The 13197-nt window shown below is 47.2% G+C and overlaps 1 protein-coding gene across 1 annotated transcript in view; it reads left to right on the top strand.

Moving 5' to 3' along the window:
• The window catches only part of PTPRN2 (protein tyrosine phosphatase receptor type N2), a 651416-nt gene that overhangs the window by 528522 nt on the left and 109697 nt on the right, over positions 1 to 13197 (top strand).

A 13197-nucleotide genomic window follows, 5' to 3' on the forward strand; every position in this document is an offset into this window, starting at 1 on the left:
CTGCAATTAGCTTTGCATGAGAGGCTTGTCAGCGTGCATCTTATCAAGCTCTGGCATGACCTCTTCATTCTTTGCCCTTCCAAAACTCTGGTGAAGTTATGGGAATCCAGTGATAGGCATGTGGACGCAGCTCTCGGTGTCACTTCTAAGACCACTGTTTAAGGGTGAAAGCTTCTGTTCATATAAATCAGCACTGTTGCTCTCCTTATTCCATTTTTAAAAAATGAGACTTCAGTGATAATTGCTTCAAACACCAAGTGGCTGAGTACAGGTAAAAGCTTACAGACCATACCTACATTTAGTGTAAATTGACCTATCTGCATCAGTAAAGCAATGACTGTAAAGTCTTACTGTTTAAAATGGAATTTTAGACCCATATTTAGAGACAGTTGGCTTTGAAATTAATTAATTGAAAAAATCTAATGAGTGTCTCTACGCATGCTTCATTACATGCAAAATGCAAAACATAGGATAACAATCTTTCTGATTTCATATGTAATCTGAAGGTATACATTTAAAGCAGCATTTTTTAAATGACTGCGTGATACATTCATTTTAGCATGCTGTCACATGTAATTATTTATCTAGATTTTATAGCTTGTGGTTGCATAAACCGATGTAGTCACCTTCCTGTTGCTAGAGCCAGAAAAGGCAAAAATTTTTCAATGTTCTTGAATGCTTCTATGACTCAGAGAAGAAAAGGGACTTTCTGAAGGTTACCTAGTCTCTATCCTCCTTCCTATACGTGTCAGGACCTTCTTTCTCTTTTGATAAGTGTTTATACTTTCAGGAATATAGTCATATTAAAACCACCACGCACATAGTGCCTGTTTGCTTTATTGACCAAGGCCCTGCTTCCAGTCAAGGGGCATTTTGTCATTTCTTCAGCAGGAGCAGAAAAAGAAGAGGGTAACCCTGGCCAGTTGCTTTCTAAAATAAAGAGCTGGGCTGGGAGTGGGGGTGGTGTCTTTATTACATATAGTGAAAGTATAATAAGGATTTTACTGGGCGTCTGGCATCTTTACCAAATCATCAGTTAAAGCCCAGGACCAGTATAACTGGTGATATTACTGATGCTGTTCAGACTTTCACCATTTCCTTGTGTCACAACATAAAAGCAAGACTCTTATCAGGGAGCCTTAAGCAATGGCAGCACCAGCTAGAAATCTTCAGTAAGGTGGAGTATGACTGGTGCACGAACTTATATGGTCTAACAGCACTTTGCAATTCTGACAGTCATTAAAACTTCATATACCAATTAAAATGCTGTCTTAATATGGTTTCATAAGAGGCATAGCTGTGTCTTCCACAAAGATGGTCTTTCTCTTCAGTCAGAAATGGAAGATCAGTGTAAAACGAAACTCAATGTGACTGTACGAAGCACATAAGAACTATGTAAACCATCTGCTTTAGAAATTCAAACTACTTATAAAAGCATTTTGTTATTTTGAATTTATAATGCAAACAATTTAGAACTAATAAAAATGTTCTAACATGAGATTCAGGTAGGTTGGAAGTAAATTTCGATCAATATAATGAAGGACAATTTTCTAACGTAATCTATGTTTGTCCTGAGGCTACCAGTATTAGAAGATAAGATAAAAGGAGCAATATTTGTGTCAAAGGCAGAAAAAAACCCCAAACACATCTTGATTTCAGATCTCATATGGATTTGTAGCACTGGCTACTATGCTGAAAATACTTTCTCAGATGTAAACTGTACTAGTTTGTTGTCTTCTCAGGAAAGAAGAAATAAATGCCCTTTTCACAACAATATTAAAATAACACTTTAACAAAACTAATCTGCTGATGTTACAGTAGAGAAAACTGATACCTAATGCTTCTCTGAATTCTTGGCACGTACAGTACTGATGCGTAAAATAAGTTCAGCATTTCAATGATGGCCACGTTTTGTTATAACAAGATCAGAGTGTAAAATCATGCATTTCTCATAATGTTTTACCATTAAACAGGTTTTGAGTTGGCATTTTTATAGAGGCTTCTTAATCAGGCTTTCATAATAACAGTATTTAGTCTCATGTTAAAACTTAAATTAATATTTTTATCTATATTCTGTGAATATAAACCTAATCACAATGCAATTAAGGTTTCAATATTGCAAGTATTTTTTGTGAAATATTGATTTACATAAAGCCTGACCCTGGAAATATTTGCTATTGTGTTGCGGTTGCTATTCTGATTAGTTCTGTTGATTTATAATGAATTTCTCAGATTGAGATGGGCAGGATTGGGCCCTGAATTACAAAGGGTCTCAAACTGTTCTGAAATGTATAAAGGACATTTCACAACACCTGCTTTGACTCCCAAGGTATTTTGAAACTTTTTATTCAATATTTAGTTTTCCTTCAGCTGATGCTGCTGCTCAAATATTGGAAGGATAGAATTATTATTGAATTAGGTAGAATGCATTTTTTTGGACATAAACCACAGGACAAGCTAGAGGCAGTCTTGTTAGTAGTTATCTCAAGAAAAACGTTCACCTGCAAATCTAGAACACATCGGCTTTAATTAAATTGAATATTAAAACCACAATTCATTCAGTTGTCTTGTAATATTTTGTCTGTGGATCAATAAGCATCACAGGCAAGTGGATCAGAGGGATCTAATAGGTTTTTTTAGTTTACCTGGAAAAGATGCAATAAAAGAAAATCTTCATTTGTTTAAGAATATCTATAAAGGCATCCAGTTTGGTATTACTGATTACCTTTATAAGCAATATGTTATGAGAATGCCGCTTTTAAAGGACTATATCAGCCTCCGAGAAGGCTGAGCTGACCCTTCCAAACAGTTGCCCCTCATTTCACTAATGGGAACCCCCAAACATTTCTGCATCTCTTTCCGATTTAAAAATAACCAGTCAAAAGTGCCAATGTGAAAAGACAACTAGTCAATAGAAAAAAATTGCATTCAAGTTTGTTTGAATTGATGAAGCATAGAACTATTTTATTTATTGAAACTCGTATTAATGTAATTAAAATAAATGGAAAATGCACTCTTTAATTAATATTTTAAGCTGTCTCTGAAGAATAGTATGCAGCTTGAATTTAGTTATCATTTTTAAAATGCGAGACAGATTAATTAGATTCAAGTCTTAGCCAGAATGAAATCATTTTCTTAATAAAGCTAAGAGCTCTAGAATTTACTTGGAAGTAGAAAGTGTCTGGTGTTGATCTTCACAGATGAGCATGAGAAGACATAAAAACTCAGTGAAGACTAGTGGTTAAAATACTGTTAAATGCATATTCAAGTTATGGTCCTAGGTGTTGGTTTTATTTATGTTTCAAGACATAAGCACTCCGTTTGTTTGTTTCTTAGTGCATGTAACCCTAAAATTATGGTAATTTAAAAAAAATGTGTATAGGAAGTTGATGTTTGGAAAAGACTTCTTGTTGATAGGAGTGGAGGAAATTCAACTTTAAGATCCTCACAGACAGAAATCTGTGGAAAATCCTTTGCAAGATACTTGGATTAGTATGTAGGGAGCTAAGGCTCCAAAGGATGTTAGATAACTTTTAAACAAAACAACAAATGGGATTAAATGGTGGTTTAACTTCATCATACAGCCTTTAAAAGAATGAAAATCTATTTCATGCTGTACGTTGCGCATGCATTTGCAGAAAGAAGTGACTGAACTTAAACCTGCAGACAGATGTGTAGTCAGAAATCAAGGCAAAAGGGTCAGTGTGGTTTTCAGCACCTGATTTTGAAGTAAAGATTTTTAGGGGGTCCTGACAAACATTGCTGGTTCTCAGGCAAGAGCTCCGTTCTGGGCAAACTGGGAATATGTTTCAATATCATTCTCATTGAAATCACGAGATTCAAAATATTTTGAGTTTAGGTGTAGTTCAAATGTAGCTCTTGATTTTGGATGAGTGTTCATGCGAATCTTCAAAATACCAGTGTTTTAGATGTGCTAAAACCGGAGAAACTGTCTTAAAGTAATTTTTACTTTTGATTTCAAATGTTTTCCAAGAAAAAGGCAGGAAACTTCCTAGAAATTCTGTCATGAAATGCTGCTGATGTCAGGTTTTTTGTTTTCCCATTTACAGACACATTATATAGTATGAGAAAATTTATCTAGATCACCTAAATGTAACTTATTCAATTGGAAATGAGGTTTTACCAAGTACCACAGGTTTTAAGTTTTAAATTAGTAAACTATTGAAAATTATTTCTTCTATCTGGCAACATATCCTGCGTTGTTAAGGAATAGTACATTAAATAACCTATGTTTAAGTAAATCTTTCCCTGTGACATAGCTGTCACAGGTATTTGCGATCCCTTCAAAGGTTGTATTTACCACATGATAACAGTAACGAAATTACATGAAAATGAAAAATATTTCAAATTTCATTACAAATTTCTCAAAATGTCACTGTTAAAAATGTATTTTAAATAATATTTTGCTGTGTCTGGGCAGTTGGTGAGCCAATTTCATGCTCAACTCATTCAGCACATCAGTTTTGAAAAGATGCAATATTTGCCCAGGAAATTATAATTATTATATTTGTAAATAAGAAATACACCCTACAATGCTAATAGAAGTATTTATCAGTTTCAGACAGTTCATTAGGAGAATCAATATGCAAACACACATATGCTTTGAATGAAATCTCTTGGCAGGTTCATTTATCTTTCAACTTAAGCAATACAGGTTAGTGAGCAAATGAGGTACACTGTGGTTCTTAGCGGGGCAGGACAGTATCAGATGAAGAAGCGTGTTATCAGGCTGACAGACTGATAAAGTCATAAGTTGATACTATGCACTAAAAATGTAGCTGATTAAATGTTTGGAAAAGTCAAATTTGTGTTAATGTGTGAGAACATGAAGGACTTTCCAGGAGCAGAAGCCAGGTAGGAGCGTGAGGAGCAACATCATCTCCCCGGAAATCTTATGGTCAAAGATGAGGTTGATGTAAACAGCATCTTCCTCCCTCTGAAATGGGAAGGGGGTTGGTGTGTGGTTATTGGGGGGTGAGCCTATGGTACAACCACTCTGCCCTTTCTGAACATGGCAGAATGACCCAGGACAGTGGATGGTGGTGACATTTTGGTGCTGCCCTATAAGTAAAGTGTCGCTCTAGGGATGCTTTCAGGATACAGGCTGCCCTCGCCCGTCCTGGGCCGCTCGGACAGGCCCATGTCCTTATCAAGGCGCTTGTTGGGGAGGATGGGGAGAGAAGGGAAAAAAAGAAAGGGAAAACAGGAGAAGCTACATGGGGTTGCTGCAGTGTCACCGGGAAAGCCGCGGGGAGCGCGAACCGCCCTCTCCCGCCGGGGCCGGGCTGACTGCAGCGGGCTGTGACCCGACGGGGGCCGGTGCGGCGGGGCTGTGTGGAAGGCGGTGACCCAGCCCGCCCCGGCCGGCCCATCCCACCCACCCCCGCACGCCGACCCCTCCGCACCGTCCCGCCGCGTCTGGGTGGGGTCCTCTCGATGGGAGGGGGGAACAGCTCCGCCTCCCTGATTTACGTCCGTCTAGGCTCAGGAGGGTTTTGCCCGGGGGGTACGCAGGGGCTGCCACCGTCCGAACCGGGGGAGGCTGGGGCACAGTGGGTGGGGAGGACGGCTGGGGGCTGCGGAGGGGAAGGGGAAAGGGAAAGGGAAAGGGAAGGGAGGGTGCCCCCCGTCCCCCCCGTCCCCCCCGCGCCCAGAGGAGGGCCAGCTCTGCCCTGCCTGCCGCCCTCAGCTTTAGGGGCAATTGGAAACAGTGGGGAGAGAGAGGAGGGAGGACGCTTTATGGTGGGGGGGCGGTGTGAAGGCGCCTCCCGAGGACCTGTCACCTGCAGTCGGCACCCCCCTTGCTCCCCACTCTTTCTTGTCCCGCTCCCGCAGCCGGGGCACTTCGCGGGCAGATGCTTCGGGGCTGCCCCCGCAGCGCGTTTGTCGGCGGCGTGTTGTAATCTAGGGGAGACGGGGAAAGCTGCGGGGTCCGTTTCGTTATAAGTGTCAGTGCTCCTCCGGGCACCTGCACGGAAAAGCAGCTTTAACTGGGAGTTAGTGGTGTGCAGAGCCGGGCACAGCACGGCCCCGCTCGCCCGCACCGGTACCGCACCCGGCAGTCCCTGTCGTGATTTATTTAACTGGGCTCCGCCGCTGTCCCACGGCTGGTCGCAGCACACTGCTGCTTCTTAATTCCGTGTGTTATTTGGAGAACCAGGATGGAAAAGAGAGAACTTTGGACCTCCTTTGCTTGGCACTGTGTGTCTGGATTTTTTTCTGTTTGTTTTGTTTATTTGTTTTTACGGAGGAAAGTCTTTTTCAGGAAGAAACGTTGCGGGTTTCTTTGCTGTATTGTCATGCAAATGATCTTTAGGTTTTCCTTGCTGTCCTCGTTTGATTTTATTTTTGGCTTTCCGTCATTGTTCTACCCTCTGCTTCCATCTTGCAAGAGTGGCACAAAAAAAAAGAAAAAAGGGATGGAGAGGATGCGTAAAATTTAAAAAAAAAAAAAAAAATCAACCCAAAAAAAGCCCTCACAGCCCCAAAACCCCCACATCCACAACAGAAACCCCAAACAGCTTTTCCCAATGAGTGACACAGCCCGTGTCCATTCATCGCCTCACTCCGGCGAAGGGTTTCTGAACAGCCCAGACCTCCTTAGCCAATTGCTGCCAGCAACATGTGGAGGGGAGGCATCGCTATAGCAACCGGTGGATGGGCCATGTGCGGCAGCCGGCAGGGGCTGCGAGCGGCCCGATATAAGGAGGGCAGCGCCGGGGCGCGCCGGCATCCTCCACCCGCGCCCGCGCCCCGCGGGGACCGCCGGGCCGCCCGGGGACACCGGCTCCCCCCGCCCCGCCCCGCCGAGCAGCGCCGGGAGGCGGCTGCGGGATGCGAGGAGCGGTGGTGCCTGTCGCCGCCTTTGTCTCCGCTGAGGAGGGGAGTGGGGGGGGATAAGGGGAAGTTTTGGCACCGGAGGAGGATTGCTGAGCCCGCCGAGGTGCGCTGAGCCCTCCCAGGGAGGAGCCCGGCCCGGCACGCCGGTTGCGCCGCCATGGCAGCAGGTAAATGCGGCTGAAGACCGGGGAGCGGCGGAGGGGAAGCGCCGTGTTTGGAAGCGGCCGGGTCAGGGCTCGTGTGCGCGGCGTGGGGCGAAGGTGTGGGGGGTGGGATGCGGGGCAGCCGCTGCTGCCGCCCGCCCCGTCGGTCCAGGCCGGGCCGGGTCTCCGCGAAGCAGCGCGGGCGGACGGGGCGGGCACTTCGCCGGCCCCGCGGCTCCGGTAGCCCGGGCGCCCCCGGCCGAGCGGTGCCCGGGGATGCCCATGGACTCGGGGCCGTCAAACCGGAGAGGCGCGGAGGGGGCAGCGGGCCCGGCGGGGCGAGTTCGTGCTCTTCCCGCTCCTCTCGGCCCGCTCACGGCTCGCTGCCCCGAGGACGGAGGCGGCCCCGGAGCCCCATCCCCGGGCGGGGGCGGCCCCGGAGCCGCGGGGCCCGGCCCGGCTCCCTGCGAGATGAGGCGGCTGCTCCGCTGACGGGGCCTCCGGCTCTACCGGCGTGTTACCGAGAGGTGGCTCGCTTGTTGGCACTCGGGTTTAAGGGCGCTTTATCTAATCCCTAAATTATGTGCCTTCAGCATCAGCATTAGATCAGCGCTGGCACTACGGCTTGTGTTTCTCTTGCCTGCTGAAGATATTTGATTAAGCTCGGCTGTTGCTGACCGTCCTCTTGGCTCGGGCTCTGACACTTTGTGACTTGGACCTGCCGAGTCCCTCTATTTATCTGTTTCACTCTGTCTTACAAAGCCTGGGCCGAGGAGGAAATCTGCGTCTTGGTGCTCCCATTCTGCTGCTTTCCCCTCATTGCTCCTTAGAGATGGGAATCCAAGTTTATTCACCATGGTGTCTCTCAGCCCTCCTCTTCTTGCTGCCACCCCAGAAGCGCTCTGCGCAGCTTCAGGCAGGACGGGCCGCGCTGCTCCATCTCCAGCTCACCTACCTCCTCCATGGATGTGGCTGTCCAGTTTCCTGAATCGTGTGTTACACCTACAGCGTCTCAGTGATGCTGTAGGCTTTTTGTGCTGTACTATTTTAACTAAATGCCGACTTAAAAAAAATCCTCAGGAAAATCTCGAAGCTCCTTAAATTCCCTCTTTTGCAACCTTATTCCTTCCACTCCACAAACTTCTTTGGGATTCTTGGACATTTTGGCATTTCAGCATCACCTTGTAGTGGGATTCAGGATAATAGCTGTAATTTCTTGTAACTCTAACCAGAAACTTCACTTCTGTTTGCCTTTAGGAAGCCAGAAGAAAATATCTACCATTGATCAAGGGATCTTTGAACTGACTGCATTCTTGATTATATTCAGTCATTGTTCATGGTATTAATCCTACTGAAAGGTATAGAGACGCTCCAGAGTGCTTTGTGGTGTTGAAGGTTGCGGAAAGATCATTGTACCCCTACAGATGAATAGATCTGTGGCTCTCGCAGTGACCTTTCTCAGTGATTTGAATAAGCTGCAGTTCCCAGAAATCCATCTGCCTTTTGTGTTTGTCGATTTGTCTAATCTTTCCGACCCCTAAAAGAAGGAAAAAGTACCTTCCCATCCGATTTCATCCTCCCGAGTAAAAGCGTTAAATTGACCTCATTTCAGGTGATGAACTGACATCTGCTGAAAGTGATCCTGGCACCAGGCAGCTTTCTGGGAGGGTTGTGATGAGGGAGGCAGAGGACAGCGGCCCCACAAACCTCTTCCTAACTCTAAAGATAGTACCTTAAAACACCAACAAGTAGCCTGGACCATACAGCTCGGGAGTGCAGTGCTGAACGCAGGAATTATATGCGCTGAAGGTGAACATCCCCAGGCCCTGCTGCCCCAGTCTAACCTGACTGGGAGCGCAAAGTAGGGAAGGAGAAGCAGGAACTAAAACGGAGGGAGAGGCTGCTTTCCCTTCTGTTTGCTGTCTTATTTTACTGAAGGAACAAAAAAATAAAATCTTACCTGTAGGTCTTCTGAGGACAGATTAGGGTAGCCAGGCTCCTCCTGATGTATTTATCTGGTTTTATAGTAACCTATCAAAAATTGAACCAGCATAGTGTATCCCAACCTACGTCTCGGATAACCTTACAGAGAGAAATTACCAGAAGTAAATTTAAGTTTAGATTTATTCAAGCAAGCAGACACACACAGATATGTATGTGTGTGTGTATATATATATATATGAATAAATATATACATATGAATACATAGATATATCTCCATATACTCCCACACACATCCCTTTCTTCATGCTTTCTATATTAAGGAAATAAGGCATATATCCTTTATGGTTTGTTTTTATGTCAGTGGCTGTGACTGTTAGCAAAGGATCCTTTAAAAAAAAAGAAACAAACCACCCCGATGAACTAAAACTTATTTTGCTGAAGTTTATTTTTAAGAATAATGATTTTCTTGTAGAATTCTTTTCTTCTGCCTAGGCACTTTTTTCCCTCCTTGAATGGCAGATTTGCAAGTACAATTTCATCTGCACAGAGGAACAATAGCTTTCAGTTGCACAAAGGATTTCTCCCACCCTGAATCCAAACCACAATGCCTCTTGCTCTGATAATAGCTTCTGAAAAGATTTTGTAATGCACAGAATTAATACATGATTATTTCCGCCTCACTTCTCTCATTTATTAGATTCTATAGTGAATTCCAAATTAAAATAGCACCTCTTGAGTTTTTTAACATTCTAATATTTGGAAACAAATCATATTCTGGAGTTTATCTTTTTGCCCATGTTTCTAAGAAATCTGCATTTTTTTATTATTGCTCAGAAACCAAACTGTCTAATATAAATGTAAAAATCAAGGCAGACAAAAATTGGGAGAAATTATAATTTCAAGTTAGTTTAAACTGAATCGTACTGATTTTTCCTTTGCAAACTAGAGGAGAGGTTGGGTGCAGTAACCGGCGAAGTGGGTTTTGAATCAGGAATATCTTTTTAAATTTATGAAGCAAAACAAGACCTCAACTTCAGTTAGAGTTTTGCTTTAGCGAGGACCAGAATCAGGCCCTGTATCCTAAAGGAAATAATGAAGTGTAATTCTGCTGAGGCATCTGAAAGGTGAGCTTTCACATCACTGCACGGGGAGCTCCTCTCTGCTCTTACAAAGACTTTCTCCCACACTTCCAACATAGGTGTGAGAACTTATTTACATGAAAGCGTACATTAAATATTTACTGACATTTGCCTGGAATTCGTTTGAAATGTCGGCTGTTCTGCTGCATCATGGGATGACACCGCGGAACGGGACGCTGCTCTTTGATTAGAACAGTGATTTGTGACTCCACCATTATGGCTGATCTAGTTACTGACTCACTTTTGGGTGTATATAAAATTTGTTCTGTCGAGGGACTGGGAAAGCCTACATGAGATCAGATCCTCTGCATTTTTTCTTCCCTCTTCAAACAACCAAACGAATGAACAACAAAAAATCCCCACAACACACAACCCCACACAGAAGCAGTGTACTTCAAGCAAACACAGTTGAGTGTAAGTGGTAGGTGTCATGTTGTTCTGAGACAGGGTGAATCTCTGCTTTCTAGCATTTAAGCTCAGGCCAGACCGTTTCAAAGCAAGGAGACACTGGGTGAATCCCTCCAAAGCCTCTGTATTTAGAGTCACTTCCTAAGTTATCAATTTAGGAATTAGTTGTTTTTCCTTCACTGGGACTCTGTGATACTACACAATTTTCAAAAGAGAAAATCATTCAGAGAAATGTCAATATATTCTGTTACGTAAAGTTTAAAAAATGCATAGTTACATGTAGCTGAGTTTAATATTTAATTATGTGTAATTTATGTGGTCTATTTATTTCTTGAGCCTTAGGGGAGAAAAAGAAAAGAAAAAAAAAATAGGTGATTTGTTTTTCTTGTTATGCAACAGCTATTGTTCCCCTTCCACCCCAGGCACACGCACCATGGCAGCCCCAACCAGCACAGGGAGAGGTGTTCTGCTTTAAAAGACATCCGCCTGTAAATGTCAAATTCATAAATATTTAAACATTTTTCTTTCAATTTCCAGTCAAGTTTGACAGGACGCCTCTAATTAACCCTGGGCTCCGTTTCAGGCTGGGGCCTTATTGCAGGGAAGAATCAGGGGTTTAGGCGAGGTGGGGAAGTCTGTGCTCCTGGCTGGAGGGGGAAAGGAGCTGCTAACCAACCCGTCGGCTTTATTTTTACCCCTTTCATAATTTGATGTTTGGTCAGACATCAAGCAGGATGAAAGGGCAGCGGCTTTCTCCAGCTGAGCTGCGGGCAATTGGGGCTGTTTCCTAATGGGACACAGGCGGGGGGGCGGGCCCCGCTGCCCTCTGAGGCGCCGGGTGTCCCCAGCCCGGGGCCCGGGAGAGCGGCCGGTGCGGGACCCGGAGCCGGACCGCGGGGCTTCGCCGTCGGCTTTACCCGTCGGTTTATACGGGGTCGCGCAGCCGGCAGCAGTCACCGATGTTTCCCGGGGGCGGCGTGGGGGCTGCCCGAGGCGGCCCTGAGCACTAACCCCCCCCGGAGGCGGAGAGGGGACCCCTCCGAGCGCTGACGGCAGCGGTTCCGGAGGCACCTCCAGTGAAGCGGGAGGGACGAAGGAGCAGAGGAAAGGGTCGGCGGCCCCATGGCAGAGCTCCTTTCCCCCCCCCATCAGCCGCTCCGAGGTGGCGGGCACCGGCCGTGCCCCTGTGTCCCTTTGTTACCCCTTCCCTCCGGCTGCGCGGCTCCCGTCCCCTGCCAGGGCACGGAGAGTCGGGGCAGGAATTGGCGCCGCTCTCCCAGGACGTATAAGGTTTTTGCAAGCTCGCTTGCCTGAAGCCTATCACTAGGGACACGGATACACTGGCTGCCCACGGAAGAAGCTTACCGAGGCGTACGCAATGCTCAACACCCCACGGAAGGTTTCCAACTCTTCCTCGTGTTTCACGTTCCTGGGTGCAGCCGTCCGCTGGAGGGGTGCGGGGTATCTCAGCCCTTTTGTTAAAGGCAGCCAGCTCCAGGGAGGGCAGTCCCGGCTCTGCGGGGAAAACTGCCTGGAGAAGTTAGGAACAACATCTAAAATCATTCTAACTACAGTGGAAGAAAGGCAAGCATGCTCTTTCTCTCCCCTGTGTTTACTCGAGGCACTTGACAGCACTTTGCTCCCATAATTTTCATTGTTTCTCCCGCATAGGCCTTTTCCCGGCTGCTTGTGCGGCTCTTTTCACACGGCAACCGGAGAAGGAAAATAATTTAAAACCGTAATTGCGAGAGCAGAGAAGAGACTCAGGAGCAGTGCCCGAAACTGCCAGCCATCCTCTGCCTTCCCGGCGGCGGCAGCGCTGTCCCTGCGCGCACCCGGGCTCCGAGGCGGAGGAGCCTCCCGGCTAGCGGGGCCGACCCGCGGGGGGTCCCGGCCCGGGGGTGGGGAGCGGGGGCTGCTTGTCCCTGCGGCGTCGATGGGAAGCCAAACACCGCGGCGAGGCGGATTAACGTCCCGGGGCGCAGCGCTCGGGGAGGGGGCGCCGGCACTTTTGCGGGAGCTGCCTATTTAGATGTAGATTGGGACCTCTGGCCCCGAGGGGACGGCGGCCTTTCATGGAGATGCTAATGGCAGAGCGCGACAGCCCTACACCCTCCCCCGGGCCCCCAGGGCCGAGGCGGCGGGAACTGCGAGCAGGCGGCGGCTGCCGTCGGTGCTGCCCCTCCCGGGTCTCCCCTGCACGCCCCCCTTTCCCCGCCCGGAGCGGAGGGCGGCAGCGGTGCGGGTGGGGGCCGCGTTCCCCGCGCTGCTGCTGGGGCAGCTACCCGCGGGAACACGGCGCAGGACCCCCAGTGCGTAGGGCTAGCGGTTGCAGGGGCAGCCCCATGCTCCTGGTGGCTGTTGGGATTTGGAGGAGGGGCCGGCGGTGGAGGGGAGGGGAGGGAGGGGGCGGCGGTGGCTGCGCGGGCGCGGAGGCGGGCGGCACATGCTCGGCCTCGGCGAGCCCTGCGCCGCCCCCCGCCGCCCGGGGTTTACAAACCCGGCAATCCTCCTGCGCTCCGAGCATCCAGGCAAGAAAATCCGGGAGTCTTATTGAACCTGCATTTCCATTAACTCAGCCTCAGCCCCGGCTAATCCGCAGCACTGAAGGCAAGGAGGCTAATTAATGACAAGCTTTTACAGTCAAGACCAGCGATAATTGCTTTGGTGGCCTTTATGATTACAAGATAAAAATGGACCGG

Source organism: Patagioenas fasciata, chromosome 2 (genome assembly GCF_037038585.1).
Source record: "Patagioenas fasciata isolate bPatFas1 chromosome 2, bPatFas1.hap1, whole genome shotgun sequence".
Lineage (NCBI taxonomy): Eukaryota > Metazoa > Chordata > Aves > Columbiformes > Columbidae > Patagioenas > Patagioenas fasciata.